General features: G+C 53.0%; 1 pseudogene; it reads right to left on the bottom strand.

The window, feature by feature from the left end:
- Window positions 1-2,334: 2,334 nt before the first annotated feature.
- On the bottom strand, window positions 2,335-20,755 carry LOC142920528 (putative RNA-binding protein 46 pseudogene; annotated as a pseudogene).
- Between the last annotated feature and the right edge of the window lie 286 nt (window positions 20,756-21,041).

The raw sequence follows: 21,041 nt of genomic DNA on the forward strand, positions 1-21,041 counted from the left end.
TGTCCGAACAATCTGCCTACTCTACACCAAGGCGGAGTGCATGATCAAGATCAACGGCGCCCTCACTGCCCCGGTCAAATTCGAGCGAGGAGTGAGACAGGGATGCCCATTGTCGGGCCAACTTTATGCCCTGGCATTAGAGCCTTTCCTGAATCTCATAAGGCGGAGACTCAGCGGCCTGGTGCTGGGGGAACCAAGTGTCAAGTTGGTCCTGACGGCATACGCCGACGACGTCCTCCTCATCCTGCGCTCCCTGGCTGATGTCGCCCTGCTGCATGAGTGCCAGGAGGTCTTTTCGAAAGCCTCCTCATCAAAAATGAACTGGCAAAAGTGCAGCGACCTGCTGGTTGGAGCGTGGGACATGACCGAGTGTCCCGAGAAGGCAAAAGCCATCAATTGGAGCACAACATCGCTGCACCACCTGGGAGTGTTCCTCGGACCAGAGGAGGAACCACCGCAGAGGAACTGGGTCGAGCTGGAGGAGAAGGTGAAGGAGCGGCTGGCCACCTGGAGTCGCCTGTGCAAGTTCCTCACCTTCAGGACAAAGATGTTGGTGGTGAACCAGCTGGTGACATCCATGCTGTGGCACCGACTCTTCTCCCTGTACCCCCCCATGAGCCTCGTCAACGCACTTCAGAAGCGAGTCCTCGACTTCTTCTGGTCGGGTGGAGGACACCGGGTCACGGCTGGGGGGTCTGCAGTGCTCCAAGCAACTATTCTACATGGACCTGCAGGGCCTCCCACTGGGACAGCTGCCACCCTTCTACAGAAGCGTCCTGCAGACATGGAGCTCCCTCGCTGTCAGGAGGCTGAACCAACCGCGATCGGCCGAGGATCTGGTCTTCGAACTGATCCTCAGGAACCCACAGACAAAGCTGCCATCCACCACCACCACCCCTGGCATGGAGAGGCGCCTCGCCAATGCGCGGCTCACCAGGATGGGAGATCTGGTGGAGCCTGAAACACGGGGCCGGTGGCTCGGACCAGCAGACAGGGCTGCAGTCGCTCCGGGTGGCTGCCCGGATCCTGGCCGAAGCCAAGGGGGCCTTCTCAGCTGCAGCGGGGAGAACGACCCCCATCGGCGTTGGGGATGACGAGGCCCTCGATCCCCCTCCACCGGAGCTCTCAGTCGTGCCACTGCATCGCCAATGCCGACAAACGAAGACAGATCACAACCTGTGCCGGCTAGAAGACCTTCGCAAATGTAAAGAGGAAGGTGCTCTACTCGTACATGGTCCGGTTCCACCAACAGGACACCCTGAAGAGCCACAAGGACCATGCCTGGAGGAAAGCCCTGCCCTGCGTCTCTCCGGAGAGGCCTCGCTGGAGGCAACTCTACTGCAGACCGACGTACAACCGCATCGGCGACCTCAGCTGGAGCATCGCCCACGGCACCGTCACCACCAACGTCCCCCTGTCCCTGGCGCGCTTCACCGACACGTCCCCAGAGTGCCGGTTCTGCGGTAAAGTGGAGACGGTGGCGCATCAATACGTGGAGTGCAAGAGCCTGGACTCGTTGTTCAAGGTCCTGAGAAACATCCTCCTAAGGTTCAGCCTCCACTTCTCCCCGACGGTCCTCATCTTTGGATACCCGAAGGGCGACGGAACACAACATCTTCAGGGGCTGGTCAACGTGCTCTTCGGCTACGCCAAGCTCGCCATATACAGGGCAAGGAAGGTGGCCCTGGAGGGGCAACGTCCAGCCAGTAGCCTGGGCATCTTCCGCGCTCTGGTCGGAGCCAGGGTGTGGCTGGAGTTCCGCCACGTGCGGCTGACCCACGCCATGCCGGCCTTCAAGGAGCAGTGGGCGCTGGAGGAGGCCGTGTGCTCGGTGGCAGATGACGGAGAGCTCTGCATGCAGATTTAAGTTACCCGTCGGAGGCCGTTTGACTGTGGGAAGGGCTGAGTGCAGATGCAGCACCTGTCGTAGTTATAAAGAAAAAAGAGAGAGCGAGAGAGAGCCAAATGGAGTAGGAAGAGAGCGGGCAGAGAGAGAGGGAGGGCAGAGAGGGGGTAGAGAGAGAGGAGAGGCAGAGAGGGGGGTAGAGAGAGAGGGGGGGCAGAGAGAGGGGTAGAGAGAGAGGGAAGGGGAAAGAAAAAAGAAAAAAAATTTTGGGTCTTTCATTTAAAAGGGGGGGGGAGGGGGGTTACATAAAGCAAAGCATTAAAAAAAACCGAAATGATGAACGGAGCAAAGTGCCGACTACACCGAGCATCTTCTTGTTTCTTCTGATCGTAAAAAAAGAGAGAGTGGAGAGAGAGAGAGTGGAGAGAGAGTGGAGAGAGAGAGAGAGTGGAGAGAGGGAGTGGAGAGAGAGAGAAAGAGTGGAGAGAGACTTTTCAGTACTTTATTTCCACTGAAACATTAACAACAGAAACATTAGTGGAAAAAAACACCTAAACTGAAAATCAATAAAACATCAAACTCTTAACAGCTGTATGTGTACTCTTTGGTTCTATTTGGTAAAGTCACCACGTAGGTAAAAAATAAAACGACAAAAATCACGACGTTTCGGCCACAACACAAGTAGCCTTCTTCAGGCGAAGGAACAGAACTGAAATAGAAATGGCACCGGGATAGAGGCCGTGGAAACGAGGCGGTGCACGGACATCTCCGTGTGCAGCAAAGTTGTTCAAGGGTTTTTTTCAATTTGATCAACAATCAAATGTTCTGACATCAGAATGCGACGTGAACAAAATATATTTTTCTCCCGTGCATTTTCAAAAACGAAATGGCGTTGACATGTCAAACACCTGAATGAGTTTTTTTCTTCAAGGATTCTGTTGTCGGTTTACATTAAAGTGCAATGACAGGGTGACACCTGCTGACATCACAGGGTGACACCTGCTGACATGACAAGGTGACACCTGCTGACATCACAAGGTGACACCTGCTGACATGACAGGGTGACACCTGCTGACATGACAGGGTGACACCTGCTGACATGACAAGGTGACACCTGCTGACATCACAGGGTGACACCTGCTGACATGACAGGGTGACACCTGCTGACATGACAGGGTGACACCCGCTGGCCTGGCAAGGGCTTCACGGGTACGGCCACAGAGGTAACAACCAATCAGGGAAGGAGGCGTATCTGGGGCAAAGGCAACAGGTGGGGCTAGCCGAGTTACTCCAGTATCCTGCTCGAAGGTTCCACGAGAGGGCGTGGCCGGAGGCGGGGCCTAGCCACGCCTCTGGCCACGCCCTCTCGTGTAACCTGCTGGAAGGTTCCACGAGAGGGCGTGGCAGGAGGCGGGGCCTAGCCACGCCTGGGGGGATATAAGGGGGAGCGGACCCGGAGCTCGGGCCTCGTGCGTGGGGTCCCGGGTCCTGGCGTGTCGCCGTTCGCCGGCATCTCTCTCCATCGCCGTCACGCCGCCAGCCGGAATCGTGGCCAAGAAGAGCCGGCACAGTGACGAGACGTAACGTGGAGTCATTTGGTGAGACGTGCGCAGCGAGCGAGGTAGCGGCGCGTGGTCCGGTGAGAAGGAGCGAATGAGGACGCGTACGGGGCGACGAGTCAAATGAAGTCAGGGGTGGTCCCCCCCCCCCCCCCCCACGAGGGAAAAAGGAAAGGGGGTGGATGGCTGAGTGGAGAGCGTGCGGGAACGTGGAGAGTGAGCGGCCGGGTAATTTGCAGTTTGAACGCCGCAACGGACGTGAGGTTCAGAGCGAACGCTAAGTGAGGGCTCGTGGGTAGAACATCGTCAGCGGTCTGACGAACGCCGCTGCAATGGACGCATGTCGCTACGGGTACATGTCGCTTTTGGTGCAGGTACAGCACGTGGCGACCACCTGCTGGGTCATGGGGAAGGAGCCGGGTTATGCCGAGAGGTCCTGAGAGAGGCGGCTGGGAGGCGGTGTCGCGGCGGGGGCTGGGCGCATTCTCAGAGGATTCGCATCGCTGAGGATGTTGTAGGCGAGCTGACACGCCACCTCCCGTGCTCCCTCCTCGCTGGAGCTCAGAAATGCGGGGAAGATGCCGGCGCCTTCTCCCACCCCGGGAATCGACACCTTATAGAGGAGGCCCGCGGGCATCCCGGGCTCCGAGTGAGCGTGCAGCTCGAAGGTCGGGTAGCTGACGCCGGCGGTCCGGTACAGCATCCACAGCCGCGCCTGCCACGACAGCACGGCCGCCTCTGGCAGCGCCTCGAGAGCCACGGGCATGGGCCGCAGGTGGAGAGGTACCCACCACAGCCACGTGCGTGCCCCCCAGCACCCAAACAGGCTGTGCGCGGCCTTGCCGGTGGCCGTGCACTCCGGCTGCAGCAGGTCTGGCACCACCGCCTCCGTCTCCTCCTCGTCTTCCGTTGTCGCCGCTGCCGCCGCGGCCGCGGCCACCCGTTCCGGGATGGCCCAGTCCACCTTGACGGTCTGGCCCCACGGCCGGAAGGCGATTCGAAGGAGCTTCTTCCGGGCCATGGCGGCCGCGCGATGGCTCCCGTACTCGACGAACGCGTAGCCTCGGTTGAGGGTTTTGTCCCAGCAACAGACGCTCATCTTGACGTCCACCACGCCCTCCGTGGCACCGCTCATCGCCATCATCACCTCCGCTCGCTTCTTGTCTTTTGGCAGCCCCCCAATGAAGAGGCGGCGATTGTCCACGCTGATGCAGACTGCAATGCGGCGTCCGGGACGGATCTCTACCTTGTCGAGTTTCTTGACGGCATCCGTGGCTTGGGCGAGCGTCGCGTAGGTAGCGAACGCGTAGCCGCGGTTCTCTCCGCTATAATCCATCATGAGGTGGAGCTGGTAGAGCTTCCCCACCGTCTCCAGCACGGGCACCAGCTCATCCTCGTAGAGGTCGCGCGGGATCCTCCCCAGAAACACCTCGCAGCCACGGGCGGGAGGGGGCCCCCGCCAGTCGGGCGGCGGTCCGAACCTCCTCTGTCCGTTCTCCCGGACGATGTTGTACCCCGTGCGCAACATGAGGTCCAGCAAGACCTTCATATAGGCCATGCCGAGCACCGGTGGTTTGGCTACTACGGTGGTGCTGGGGCAGCGGCTTGGGGCCCGGTGGAGCCCTTGACGCTCTGCGCGGTCGCCTCGTGCTGACAAAGCCACGGGGGGAATCAACCCCTGAAGAGCCAAATCCCCGGCAGGAACTCGCTCGGGCCCGAACCTACAGGGGATAGGAAGAGAGGGAGAGAGTGGAGACAGAGATGGATGGAGAGAGAGAGAGAGAGACGCGTTTAAGCAGAGCTACCTATATAAACTCATAATAAAGGTTTTTGGGTTAGATCGCGTTATTTATAAATGTGTCGTAACCCTCCACCACCCGACACGGCCAATCAGCAAAAAAAAGTGTCACGTTGACAAAAGACAAATAATTCACATTAAAACCATCTTTTTGGTTTAGATATGTGGATGACACTTTGGTTGTCTGGCCACATGGTAAAGATACGCTTAATGATTTTCTAAGTCATCTCAATGCACAAAACCCGGCCATCCAGTTCACCATGGCAATGGAGGTGAATAACACACTCCCATTCCTAGATATCTTGCTTGGACATGGCCTAAACGGTAAAATAACACACAGCGTTGACAGAAAGCAAACACACATTGATGCCTATCTGAATGCAGATTCACATCATCATCCAGCTCAGAAATCCTCTCTTATCAAGACGCTCATACATCGGGCTAAAACAGTGTCAGATGGTGAGAGTCTAGTGAGAGAGATCAAACATGTTAAAGACGCACTACGACAGAATGGCTACAATAATGCTCAAATCAACAGAGCACTGAATGCCAAATCACGATCGCAAAGCAATACTGCTGAAAGCGATCAGATTGTTAAAACAATAAAAATTCCATATATCTCAGGAGTAACTGACAAATTAGCCCGTGTTTTGCAAAAGCAAAACATTACAGTAAGATTTGGTACAGTACACAAAATTCAAAAACTAGTATCTTGCACTAAAGACGCATTACCTAAATTATCAACAGAAGGTGTATATCGGATTGTTTATGTAGCAGATGCTATATTGGACAGACGGGACGTAACATCAGCGTAAGACTAAAAGAACATCAGAGAAATATTAAATTATCTCAAACACAACTGTCGGCAGTGGCAGAACATGCTTGTCAACAAGGACACTCAATTCATTTTGATAACGTTGAAGTGTTGTGTAAAACTAATTATTACTGGCAAAGACTAATTAGAGAATCCATTGAAATTGAGAGGAATAAAAATAACTTTAATCGCTCTAACAGCTACAGGCTTAGTGCGGCCTGGAAGCGTATTATTAAATAATACATATTACAATTCCTTATAGGGGAAACACATACTAATTAACGGATTACTAACATAGCATATAATCACTAACACATTACAACTAATTACTAATCTACAACTCATTACTAATCATAACCATTGACTGATTAATATTCGATTATATAATTACAATACCCCCCCCTCCGCCTCAAATCACTGCACCTGATAGGAGTTAAATGATGACGTCACCCTGCTGCTGCTCTATTTAAGACCGGGAGCAAGTGGAGAGGGCTTTACCATTCTGGCGAATTGCCCGATGATGCTGGATGTAATTACCAGCGAAACGTCACACTACTCAAACTGTAAATGTTGTGGATTCACTCTTTAACACACCGGTGGGCTAAAGTAGTGAACTATTTGTCTTTTGTCAACGTGACACTTTTTTTGCTGATTGGCCGTGTCGGGTGGTGGAGGGTTACGACACATTTATAAATAACGCGATCTAACCCAAAAACCTTTATTATGAATAATATTGGTCGCGAAAGCCTACGTGTTAAACTTTATAAACTCGAAAAATCACAATGAACTTAAAGAGAAACCCAAAAAACTGTGTCCTGACTTTTGGACCGCCTTGTATAATAATCATTACCTCTCACCCCCTGTACACCCCCCACCTCGCAGTGCCCCTCCTCACTCATCCACTCACTCACCGAGTCGCTCACACATTCACCCAACCATTTACTCACCCACTCACTCAGACACTCACCCAATCACTCACCTGCTGGCTCACCCACTCACTCAGCCACTCACCCACCCACACACTCACCCAACCACTCATACACTCACTCGTCCAGTCGCTCACATACTCATCTACACACTCACCCACCCACACACTCACCCGGTCGCTCCCTCACTCACACACTCACCCATTCGCTCACACACTCACACACCCACTCACTCACCCAGTCGCACACACACTCACACACCCACTCACTCACCCAGTTGCTCACCCAGTTGCTCACTCACTCACACAGTAACCCACCCACTCATCCACCCACACACTCACCTAGTCGCTCACCCAGTCGCTCACACACTCACCTCACACACTCACTCACTCACCCACTCACCCACACACTCACTCACCCAGTCGCTCACACACTCACCACCCACTCACCCACCCACTCACCCAGTCGCCCACACACTCACCTCACACACTCACTCACCCAGTTGCTCACCCAGTTGCTCACTCACTCACACAGTCACCCACCCACTCATCTACCCACACACTCACCTAGTCGCTCACCCAGTCGCTCACACACTCACCTCACACACTCACTCACTCACCCACTCACCCACACACTCACTCACCCAGTCGCTCACACACTCACCACCCACTCACCCAACCACTCACCCAGTTGCCCACACGCTCACCCACTCACTCACCCACTCACTCACCTGCTCGCTCACCCAGCCACTCACCCAGCTACTCACTCACAACAATCGCCACTAATTGGCGGTGACGTCACCACCACGCTTGTGCCAGGGTCACGTGGTTAGTGGTAATCAATTGAAGGTGGAGGGGTTAATTAATTGAAGGTGGAGAGGGGCTTAATTAATTAATTACTGCTAACCACGTGAGCCTGGCACATGCGTCGTGGTGACGTCACTGCCAATTAGTGGCGATTGTTGTGAGTGGCTGGGTGTGTGGGCGACTGGGTGAGTGGGTGGATGTGTGTGGGCGGGTGAGTGAGTGGGTGGTGAGTGTCTGGGTGAGTGGGTGGGCGACTGGGTGAGTGGGTGGATGTGTGAGTGTCTGGGTGAGTGGGTGGGTGAGTGGGTAACCCCTCCACCTTCAATTAAGTAATTGAAGGTGGAGGGGTTACCAGCCCCTCCACCTTCAATTAATTAACCGCTATGGTGGTCGCAAATGCCCTGAGAGAAGAGGCCGATTGGAATTGGCCCTCCACCCCACAGCACTGTCCACGACAACGTTGCCCGTCCGGCACCACGTGGAGGTAGGGAGTTGTTTTTGTCAGCAACAACAACCGCCATTCGCCACTAAGTGGCGGTGACGTCACCACGACGCTTGTGCCAGGCTAGGTGCACCTTGAGGCCACGTGAAGTGTCACACGCGCACACACACATGCACACACGCACACACGCGCACACACACACAGATCGCTCTCCTTCCTACTTGTCAACTTCCAAGTTAAATTTTTATTTAAAGCTTTCGTGACTGCAGTCATTCATATTCTTAGCTCTTTCGGTAAAGTCACGTTGAAGGGAAACAATAAAATAATTAAATATATATAAAACAATAAAAATTCTCACGTTTCGACCATAACACAAACGGTCATCATCAGGTGTGTGTGTGTACAGGTGTGTGTGTGTACAGGTGTGTGTGTGTACTGGTGTGTGTGTGTGTACAGGTGTGTGTGTACTGGTGTGTGTGTGTACAGGTGTGTGTGTGTACTGGTGTGTGTGTGGTACTGGTGTGTGTATGTGTACTGATGTGTGTGTGTGTACTGGTGTGTGTGTGTACTAGTGTGTGTGTACTGGTGTGAGTGTGTACTGGTGTGTGTGTGTGCTGGTGTGTGTGTACTGGTGTGTGTGTGTACTGGTGTGTGTGTGTGCACAGGCGTGTGTGTACTGGTGTGTGTGTGAACTGGTGTGTGTGTGTGTACAGGTGTGTGTGTGTGTACTGGTGTTTGTGTGTACTGGTGTGTGTACTGGTGTGTGTGTGTACTGGTGTGTGTGTGTACTGGTGTGTGTGTACTGGTGTGTGTGTGTGTACTGGTGTGTGTGTGTGCGCAGGCGTGTGTGTACTGGTGTGTGTGTGAACTGGTGTGTGTGTGTGTACTGGTGTGTGTGTGTACTGGTGTGTGTGTACTGGTGTGTGTGTGTACTGGTGTGTGTACTGGTGTGTGTGTACTGGTGTGTGTGTACTGGTGTGTGTGTACTGGTGTGTGTGTGTGTACTGGTGTGTGTGTGTGCAGGCGTGTGTGTGTATTGGTGTGTGTGTGTGTACTGGTGTGTTTGTGTGTGTGCAGGCGTGTGTGTGGGGAGCGATAGTGTAGTGGTTAGCGCTACGCTGCTCCTGCTCACGGCCAACACCAGTGACGATTATCTGAACCGGTCCCGGGCCTCCCCTAGGTCGACTCAGCCTCAAATGAGTACCTGGTGCGGTGTGTAAACATCGCCACTAGGGAGACAAAGGCGGTCGGGCGTGGTGCTGGCCACACACCCCCTCGTGTACCGTTCCGGCCTTCAAACCGACACACCTGATGACGACCGTTTGTGTTATGGTCGAAACGTCGTGATAATTTTTATTGTTTTATATACATTTTATTATTTTATTGTTTCCCTTCAACGTGACTTTACCGAAAGAGCTAAGAATATGAACTTCCAAGTCGCTTACCCCCACCACCCCCCCGGTTCCTGCCATGACCCACGATCCCTACCGCTCTCTCCGCGTCACGAAGGGCAGCGTACAAACGTCGTTAACCCCCCCCCGTGTGTCCGTGGTGCGTTCCGCATCGTCCCTGTCGCGTCTAAAAATCATCGAAGGCCGCGTCTAAAAAAACTTATAAATACGGCGATTTCTTTGTACAAACTCCGTGGCGATGCATTGCAAGTTGTTGTTGACGTCCCGTGTTAACGTCCGGGCCGCGGCCCTTCATGTCGCGTCTTCACCTCGCCTCTAAAAGTAAAATGTTTTTTCCGCCCGCCTGCGCGTCAGTCCGCGCACGCAACAAACCGTCGTCGCGTTCACGCGTCAACGAAGCCACGCGGCGTCGCACCACGCGGCGTCGCACCACGCGGCGTCGCACCACGCGGCGTCGCACCACGCGGCGTCGCACCACGCGGCGTCGCACCACGCGGCGTCGCACCACGCGGCGTCGCACCACGCGGCGCGGTCAGGCCGGAGACGAGGCGGTCGCAGGAGGCGCCCGCTCCGCCCTCTTTAGTCTTCGTCGTCGTCGTTGTCGTCGTTGTTGTTGTTGTTGTTGCCGAGCTCACGCCACCGCTGGGGGCCCCCCCCCTCTCTCTCTCCGCTGCCGCACGCCTCGTCCCGGACACGGCCCTCTCCGCGCCGCGCCCACGGCGGTCGACCGCGCGATAATCGGGCGAAGGCGGCGAGGACGAGACGAGGAGACGAGACAAGGAGACTTGTCCACTCCCGGAACCGGCAGCCCGGAGCTCTCAGCGCGGTTCGACTCGGCCCCCGGCCTGCGCCTCGCCTTCCCGAGCCTACCGGAGGGTTCCAGGGGCTTCCGCGCGAGGTCTTGCCGTGACCCTCGCCCCGGTTCCTCCGCCCTGCCAGCACGCGGCGCGATGTTACTGCACGAGTGCGGCGCCAGCCGGTGAGGATTTATCGCGTTGTTTTATTTTGTCGATTTATTATTTTATTCTCATTCTACGTGGTGGTGACTTTACCGAAAGAACCAAAGAAGACCTAGCCGGTGGTGTGTGTCGGAGAGCCAAGCCGCGGCGTTTTACAATCCGAGTATGACCTTTCGCGTGCGATTACGAGCTTCGCGAGGCGACGGCCGGGTTTCCTTCGCGCGAACTTCCTGCGGTGCGCTCGTTCCTGCGGCTTGGGTCGAGGCGAGTCCCACGTGAGGTCCGTCTAAAAAGCGCCGCCCGGAGTGCTGAAACGACGACGGCCGTGCGTTATTGTCTCCTGAAGGGTCGTCCTCCTCAAATCCTCGCCAATAGTAGTGGTCTATGTGTCTCTATGAGTAGTGGTCTATGGATCTCTATGAGTAGTGGTCTATGGGTCTCTATGAGTAGTGGTCTATGGGTCTCTATGAGTGCTTAAACGACGATGGTCGTGCGTTATTGTCAAACGCCCGCATCTCCTGAAGGGTCGTCCTCCTCAAATCCTCGCCAATAACGACGACGACGACGACCGCCATTCGCCACTAATTGGCGGTGACGTCACCGCGACGCTTGTGCTAGGCTAGGTGCACCTTGAGGCCACGTGAAGTGTCGAACGCCCGCTGGCAGGAGGTCACCAGACAGACCCAGCAGGTGCCACGGGTCGACTGAGATGACTGGCTGATGCACCACCTGTGCCCCCTACTGTGCCAACCTGCTGTGCTTTAGCCACCCGGCACTCCGCTCGTTGTTGTGAGCGTCGCTCCTCCGCCCTCCGTTGTTGTTGGAGGGCGACTACCTCCAACTGCCCAGTAGCATCCTTCACGAGCCTCCTCCACAGAGGCCGATCTTGACACCACTGGTACCAGTCATCGGCAAGTCCACTCAGCTCCACGTCCTCCTGTACCACATCACTCCATCTCTTCTCTAGCACGAGCCACGCCCGTTTAGCCCCCTCGATCCGGCCGAACAAAAGCTGTTTAGGCATGCGGTGTCTGGGCATGCGGTGTCTGGGCATGCGGTGTCTGGGTATGCGGTGTCTGGGCAAGCGGTGTCTGGGCATGCGGTGTCTGGGCATGCGTTGTCTGGGCATGTGGACTGCGTGGCCCAGCCATCACTAAAACCACCTCCATCGTCTCGTCATCAAAGGTAATTCAACAACGTTCTTTTTAATGGATTATTCATCGCAGTAATTGCTATAAAACATTTACCATTCCCCCCCACACACCACTATGCTCACTCGTACCAGGAACATCAAGTGATTTGTCTTGAAAACGAGGTCTTCACTAACGGTGTAAGGCCTCACACAGTAAACTAAACACATGAAGCAATGTGTTTCATTTCACCAGGTGTAAGGCCACACTGAGCTGCTGTTTAGATCGTTTTTTAGAAACGACCCTGGCCGTCACAAATGACAGCTCAACTTAGTGGCTTATCGTTGTTATCATCACGTGGGAACGTAAAGCAGCGGCCAGATACTGTAAACGCGCAAACGTTGACTTCAAACGTGGAGGGGAAAATCTGAGGACGCGGAGAAATATCAACAGAACCAGGGGGAGAACACGCATACCCCAAATATACAGCAGCGGGCGTCAGGGTCGGGATCGAACCCACGACTTCCTGTATACCAGGTGAGGGAGTTAACATCTCCTAGCCACCGTGGTGATGATGAGAGAAACACAAATTCCAAAAATACAGCGGGTGTCAGTATCAATCCGACAAAATTATGTATACCAGGTGAGGGGTTAACATCACCTAGCCACACTGATGATGAGAGAGACGCAAACTACAAATATACAGCAGATGTCAGGGTCAGGATCGATTCCACGACCTCCTGTATACCAGGCGAGGTAGTTAACATCCCCTAGCCCCCGTGGTGATGATGAGAGAGAAAGACGCAAACTCCAAAATATACAGCAGCAGGCGTCAGGGTCGGGATGGACTCACGACCTCCTGCGTACCAGGCGAGGTAGTTAACATTTAGCCACAGTGATGATGATGATGATGGGCAAAAATGTTGTGATTGTTTTAATGCGGTGGATCGCTGCCCGTATCATTCGCCATTGTGTCCGCTCTGCGTGATGATGATGTTGACGACGGTGGTGATGTGCTACGCACGCATTTTAACCTTACCTTCTCTGCCTATTTAAGGCGACTTCACTCTGTGCTGGTTCGCTTTGCTTGGATGTCTATGTGTGTGTGTGCGGTCTGTATTTTAAAATTTCATACTTAACTTGCAATTTAGCAATCTTTGAAATAGCGTAATCAACCAGACTATGCGTTAATTGTGTTTTGACCGACCGTCTGTGTTGCTTTACATGGTTTCCAAATTTTGCTAAACCCTGTTTGGTGTGATTCTCTCTCTGTGTCCCCTGTTGTATCTGTATTAGTTCCCCCTACTTGGGTGTCTGTGTATGCATCTGAGGTTATGTGTCTCCCCTCTCTCGTAAATGTAGCTCTTCTGTACCTGATGATGGCTGCTTGTGTTGCAACCGAAACGTCGTACGCTATTATGTCATTTTATTATTTCTCATTTATACGTGACTTTACCGAAAACACCAAAGAGTAATAATTCCTGCAGTCACGAAAGCTTCGAATCGAGTCGAAGAGATGCTCGTTTACATTTTTTTCCGTTTAGGCTTTGCCATCGAGACGGACGCAGCGGCGAACGAGCGCGGTGAGGTGCCGGAGTAGCAAAAGTAGCTGCTACGTGTGCAGCTACGGGCCGCGCACTTTCAAGGGCCCCCTTGCTAATTTATTCGTCTCTGTTGCGAGTGGCTTTGTACGGTGAACTTCTTACGCGCCGTACGTGGCCAAACGTGCGGGTGTAGCCATTTGTCCAGCCGCTGGTATCGGTTGGGTATCTGGTAAACCTAGATTTGAAGCTTTTGTGACTGCAAGGATCCACACTCTTTGGTTCTATTCGGTAAAGTCACGTAGGTTAAAAAAATAAAACAAAAATCACGACGTTTCGGCCACAACACAAGCAGCCTTCATCAGGTGAAGGGACCGTACTGTCACGAGGACAGCGCTGGAGTGAAACGCAGCCAAGCTCAGACCGCGACCGCTCATCATTGCCGCGTGGACACCCACCGCGGCCCCAATTGCTCCCCGATATCGCGACGTTGAATCTAAATGCGAAGAGGAAAACCTGGAGGAGCCGCAAGTGTCACGAGGGTTAGGGGTTGTTGAACCCACGACCTCCCGTAGACCAGGCGAGGTTTGTCAACGCGATCGCGTCGGTGTTTGGAGCGGCGGTGCAGCGGTCGGCGCTACGCCGCCGCTACCAACCCGGAGGGAAAAATCCACGCGACCACATGAAGAGAGAGTGTGTACGTGTGTACGTGTGTATGTGCGTGTGTGTGTGTACGTGAGTGTGTTTGTATACGTGTGAGTGTGTGTCTGTGTACGTGTGCGTGTGTGTACGTGTGAGTGTGTACGTGTGTGTGTCTGTGTACGTGTGTGCGTGTGTCTGTGAGTGTGTGTACATGTGTGTGTACGTGTGTACATGTTTGTGTGTTGTGGGGAGCGGCGGTGCAGCGGTCGGTGCTACGCCGCGCTACGAACCCGGCGACGCGGGTTCGATTCCCGCTCGCGGGCAAAAGCACCGGTGACGATTATCCGGACCGGTCCCGGGCCTCCCCTAGGTCGACTCGGCCTCAAACGAGCACCCGGCGCGGCGGCCGGGCGCGGTGCTGGACACCCACCCGCTCGTGTGCCACAGTGCCGGCCTTCGTAGGTGCTGCTGCTCGCTAACGGCACTCGCCCCTACGGCCCGTTGAGGCTACACGGTGGGGGATCTTTGTCTGTGCGTGTGGAAGATCTGGTCGGGCGTTTGCAGGCCCCGACGTCGTGCAAAGTTCGCATGGAGCAGGAGACGTGCACCAGGGTGTTCGTGCCGTGATGCCACTTGGCGGCGTGATGGGCCCTCTCGCCGTGATGCCACCAGGTGGCGTGATGTGCCCTCTCGCCATGATGCCACCAGGTGGCGTGATGGGCCCTCTCGCTGTGCTGAAAACGCCTAAAATGCAACTGCGTTATTTGCGAATGTGTTGAGTTTGTGTTACCTCTTGAAGCCGGTAAGTGTGTGAGACTCTATATATCTAAAGTAACGTAACGATGACTGTACTCTACTGTACACCGTTTTGGCAAGAGATTTCCTTCGGCACGGGATTTATGTTTGTTTTCTCTCACGGAGTCCCCGAACGCGCCGTGTGATTACATTACGTGGCGGAGTTAACGCGTTCCTGTCAAGTCAGATCACGAATTGCAGTCACGTTGCCTAATTATTCGTAGAGCAGCCCGCCGCAATTTGTAGCGCCTTGTGATCAAGCCGCGTTTTTGTTATTGTTGTAATTAATTGTCAGGGGCAAAATGTCTATCGTTGCCAAATGGCACGCGACTGTGATAACCAAAGACACGCAAATCATTAGTGAACAGCACGGTGGCCTTGCAATAGCAATAACATGTATGAAAGGCGACGTTTCGGGCAGTGACCCTTCATCGTAGCACGTGGACGAAACGTTGCCTATTACATGTTTAGACGCATCTATATTTTAACCGCGTGTGTGTTCTCGTCCCAGGGCAGGGCCACTTGACAAATGTTGTTGAGTGTTTAGTTTTCTGACAAAGCTGCCCGAGTTGTGAAGAGCTTTGCTGACACGTGACGGGCGACACGTGTGTGTTCCACAATCACGTCCGTTTTGCGAATTACAAATTCTGTGGGTGACGTGGAGCGATTTAATTAGACCCCCCAAACAAAAAGTGAGTACATTGGATCCGCGGGTGAAAGTCTGACACACTCCGTTACAATGGCACGAGGCAATAAGACAAAGATCCCCCGTGTAGCTTTAACAGACTGCTGGGGCAAGTGCTGATAGCGAGCAGCACCTACGAAGGCCGGAACGGTACACGAGGGGGTGGGTGGCCAGCACCACGCCCGGCCGCCTTTGTCTCCCTAGTGGCGATGTTTACACACCGCACCAGGTACTCATTTGAGGCTGAGTCGACCTAGGGGAGGCCCATGACCGGTTCAGAGAATCGTCAGCGGTGGTGTTGGCCGTGAGCGGGAAACGAACCCGTGTAGACGTGTTCGTAGCGCGGCGCTAACCGCTGCGCCACCGCTCCGCTCTCACACACATACAAGCAAATACAAAGGCAAAGGTCCCTGTATAGCCTGCACAGGCTGTTGGGGCAAGTGCTGTCAACGAGCGTTGCCTCGTTAACATCGTCACGCAGCCAGTTCGCATGTCGCTGTGTAGACTGTCATCAGCGGTGCTCGCTAGCATCGACACACACACAGCATCGACATTTAATGTCGACCTGCAGTCGATACTATCTATTTACTTAGCCTCTCTAGAGGCTATGTATATAGATAGTATATAGTATATAGATAGTATCTACTGAGGCTATGTAGAGCCTATAGACTATATTCTTGATTCTTTCGGTAAAGTCACCACGTAGAAGGGAAGCAATAAAATAATACAAATATAAAACAATACAATTTTATTTTTATATTTTTATATATAAAAAATATTTTTTATTTTTTTATTATTTTATTGCTTCCCTTCTACGTGGTGACTTTACCGAAATAATTGATGACTAGCTGTTACTGCCCAGCTTAGCCCGGGACTTGTATCCACCACGCCCGGCCTCCTTTGTCTCCCCAGTGGCGATGCTCACACACCACACCAGTTACTCGTTTGAGGCCGAGCCGACCTAGGGGAGGCCCAGGAGCGATTGAAATAATCGTCACCGGTGGTGGCCGGGAGCGGGAATCGAACTCGGGTCGCCGGGTTCGTAGCGCGGCGTAGCGCTAACCACTACATACACACACACACTCACACACACACAGACACACACACAGACACACATACACACATGCGCACACAGACACACACACACAGACAACAACAACCGCCATTCGCCACTAAGTGGCGGTGATGTCACCACGACGCTTGTGCCAGGCTGTGTGCACCCTGAGGCCACGTGAAGTGTCGAACGCCCGCTGGCAGGAGGTCACGGGGCAGACCCAGGTGCCATGGGTCGACTGACTGAGATGACTGGCTGATGCACCACCTGTGCCCCCTACTGTGCCAACCTGCTGTGCTTTAGCCACCCGGCGCTCCGCTCGTTGTTCTGAGCGTCGCTCCTCCGCCCTCCGTTGTTGTTGGAGGGCGACTGCCTCCAACTGCCCAGTAGCATCCTTCACGAGCCTCCTCCACAGAGGCCGATCTTGACACCGCTGGTACCAGTCATCGGCAAGTCCACTCAGCTCCACGTCCTCCTGTACCACATCACTCCATCTCTTCTCTAGCCCGTGCCGCGCCCGCTTAGCCCCCTCAATCCGGCCGAACAAAAGCTGTTTCGGCATGCGTTGGCTGGGCATGCGGGCTACATGACCCAGCCATCGCAGCCTTGCCCGCCGGAGGAGCTCACCGATGGGACCTTGCCCAGATCTTTCAAGGATTTGTGGGCTCCTCACATAATCCAGTCTGGTTAAACCCAGGATGGATCGTAGGCAGGCCAGCCTAAATGTTTCTAACCGGCGAAGATGTTCCATTAGGGGGGTCCACGTTTCGCAAGCGTAGAGAAGGGAGGGAATGACCGTGGCCGAGAAGACCTGAAGCTTAGTGCGGAGTGACAGACCAGGTAGCTTCCACACTGCGTTACGCAACCGATGAAAAGATATTGCCGCTCGACTGATTCGGAGTGAGACCTCTGCTGTTAAACTGGAGCCAGTCATAAGCACACTACCCTGGTATGGGAAACTCTCCACTCTCTCCACAACTGCCCCATCACCGATTGGGAGTTGTGGGGGTGGAGTGTCCGATGGTACAAAATACCCAGGCAGGTGCTTAGTTTTGGTGGGGCTGATGGTAAGGCCCCACCTCTTAGTGGCACGCTCCAATCTCAGCAGCAGCGTCTCCAACTCCTCCAACTCCTCCACAGACACATAACAAAGAAACAAAGATCCCCCATATAGCCTTAACAGACTGTAGGGGCAAGTGCTGTTAGCGAGTACCTATGAAGGCCGGAACGGTACACGAGGGGGTGGGTGGCCAGCACCACGCCCGACCGCCTTTGTCTCCCTAGTGGCAATGTTTACACACCGCACCAGGTACTCATTTGAGGCTGAGTCAACCTAGGGGAGTCCCGGGAACGGTTCAGATAATCGTCACTGGCGTTGGCCGTGAGCGGGAATCGAACCCGGGTCGCCAGGTTCATAGCGCAGCGCGCTAACCGCTACACTACCGCTCCCCACACACACAGACACACACACACAGACAGCGCGCTAACCACTACGCAGCAATGCGTGACCCTTCCACGTGCGCGGGTCACGTGACAGATTTGACGTCACAGCTCACTTGCCTTGCAAAAATTAAATGCATTTTTGAGCTCCCCCCCCCGCCTAAAAAAAAAAGTGTATTTTTATAATTGTTGCACGGTGTACAGTCTGGAAAGTACCCACATGGCAAATGTAAAGTTTGTTGCATGTCTGGAAGTACGCTAAACATTTTGAACAGACACACACAATCACAACTTTGCCTTTTATATGTGTGGAGATAATACGTTGCAGTAGCAAGTAACCATCTCCCGTGGGCTCAACAGATCCAAAACAAAGCGTTCATAACCATCAACAATCAATTCGATGCGGCTCATTTTCAGACCATTACAGAGCTCCATTCCTTCAACAGTTCTGGAGCTTTGATGTAAAGCTGCAGTGACTGCAGTGATTCATATTCTTGGTTCTTTCGGTAAAGTCACCACGTTGAAGGGAAACAATAAAATAATACAATATATATAAAACAATAAAATTATCACGACGTTTCGACTGCAACACAATCAACGGCAAGAACATTTGTAGTAGTGAGTCAGGACCAGGATGCAGTTCCATATCTCCTATGAAGAACAACATGAAGACTCAATGTTTACATTGGGCGACGATACTTGTAGGATGGATAAAATCTGTTCGGTGGTGGCGCACTTAATAAATATGACTTTTAGGAAAGTGTTTTTTTTTTTCAAATTTTATTGCTGTGGTTTTCACACCTGATGATGACTGCTTGTGTTGCGGTCGAAACGTCGTGAGAATTTTTATTGTTTTATATATATTTTATTATTTTATTGTTTCCCTTCAATGTGACTTTACCGAAAGAACCAAGAATAAATAGTTCTGGAGCTGATAAATTACCTGCCTTTTGCTTTAATCGCTGTGGGTGACTTCATTTTCAGGCCCCTAACCCGTATATTTAATTTGTCCATTGCAGAAGCCTCAGTTACCCTGTTGAATGAACAACTGAATTTGTTCGCCACCTTCGCAAAAGAGCGCCTACAAATTATCCTCAACATTAAAATCGGCCAATATTTCTTTAAATGTGTCCCTTCGATGTGAATATTTCCGTTTCCTCGCCCTTCCTTCACCTCCTTGCTTCTCTTCTTTCCCCCTTCTAGCCCAGTTGCAGCGCAGAAGAAACTCCTCCACCACGGGACTCTCACTTGACACCTTTCACGCGGCCCTCACGTCCCTCCTCTTCTCGACTGCTTCCTCTCTTCCGCTGCCTCCACCCCTACACCGGTGCCTCCACCCGAACCTCAAACCCACTTGCAATCCTCCTCCTCCTCCCTCCTCCCTCCTCCTCCAACTCCAATTCCTGACCCGGCTTCCACGTGACTTTCTATGTGCACCAGACCACATTCCCTCCCCAGCCCTACGCTGTGCACCTCCATAAGCTCAACTATCTTCTTTGGTTCTCTCGGTAAAGTCACCACGTAGAATGAGAATAAAATAATAAATGTATAAAATACAATAACACAATAATATTCTCACGACGTTTCGGCCACAACACAAGCGGCCTTCATCAGGTGAAGGGACAAGACTGTCTGGAGGACAATGACCACACTGGGAAGCTTGTGTTGTGGCCGAAACGTCGTGAGAATATTATCGCGTTATTTTATTTTATCAATTTATTATTTTATTCTCATTCTACGTGGTGGTGGTGGTGACTTTACCGAAAGAACCAAAGAAGATGAATCCTTGCAGTCACGAAAGCTTTAAATCGAAAAGCTCAACTATCCTGCCGCCAGACCTCTGCCACGATCACCCTTCGCCTCCTCTCACCCACGCACGTGTCACCGCTTCACGCACGTGCCCCGCACCTCGCTCGTCCACGCTGCGGCACCGATCGGACACCCTCACTCGCCATTACACTTCCACTTTGTTCCACCTTTGCTACCCCGGACATCGGCTCCGTTCCCATTCAGTCACCGTCCTTACTAACTGCCGTCAGCTCACGTTGTAAAGTGGCCTGGAAAGGGCGCTGTATGAATCCAAAATAGACTACGATATTATCACCATTGTTAAAACTACCTGAACATTTACTAAATACGCAAATTGGTTAACTTTCAGAAAATAAGCTGTTACATCCCAAACAATCAGCCTTCCATGAAAAATATACAGACTCCCTAAATGTTGTTTTTAATAATCCAATGACCACGCTGGGAAGACTGAAAAAATAAAAAACTGTCTCTCTTTAGACACAAACATTGTTTCCCAGCTACACTCCATTTAGAGTTGGTAAGGGTTACCGTAATGTCTTAATTTGATTACTGCGATATTATTTATCATTGTGCCTCCCAATACATCGTTCATTAAGCTCAACCCTATATATCATTCTGCTCTGAGATTTGCTCTGGACGCCTCTTATAAAACGCAACATTGAGACCTGTCCAAAGAAGCAGGGGCTAACGACCCTTCACGGTCGCAAGAATAATTAATCAGGCCTTGTTTATTCACAATCTCCTTTGTAACAATTCAGGAGAATATTTGTTGCAGCTGCCGACACCAACGGACGGCAGACCTAACCCGAGGAGCTCACCGTCGCTTCTGTTGAATGTTCCTATGTGAAAAAAATAACCAAGCCTGGGTTCTTTCAGTGGCTTATTTTTTTGGTATGATATCACCACGCGGCTCGATTTACAGTCACAGCTGGGGGCTTGCTGCCGCTTCCGCCCCGGCACGCAGCGCGCACCACGCAGCGCACGCCGCCACGCAGTGCAGCACACCACGAATGGCCCCAACGTAAGCGACGCCACGCCCATCAGACCTGACGAAGGGGCGCTCAGTCACGGCGACCGTCCCCTCTTCTGACGAGGAGCAGGCTGGCGGGGAGGGGGGTCACGAGAGCAGAGGAGAGTGCAGCAGCAGCAGCAGCGGCGGCGGCGAACATTATAGGTCACCCATGACGCGACCTTTGACCTTTGATCTCCATAAAAAACTGGACCAGATATATTTCCACTGCCTTGGTAACCCTGCCGACAGAGTGCAGTGCTGACCCCGTGGGATTGGTTTCTCTTTCATAATCAGCAGCCACGACCCATCTACTGATACAGGAACCCCCCCCTGGAGACTCAACAAGCCATCACCGTCTTTTGCGCAACGAT

This window comes from Petromyzon marinus, unplaced genomic scaffold (genome assembly GCF_048934315.1).
Source record: "Petromyzon marinus isolate PM22_M1 ecotype Great Lakes invasive population unplaced genomic scaffold, UKy_Petmar_22M1.pri1.0 PM_G_Scaffold_72, whole genome shotgun sequence".
NCBI classification, from domain to species: Eukaryota; Metazoa; Chordata; class Hyperoartia; order Petromyzontiformes; family Petromyzontidae; genus Petromyzon; species Petromyzon marinus.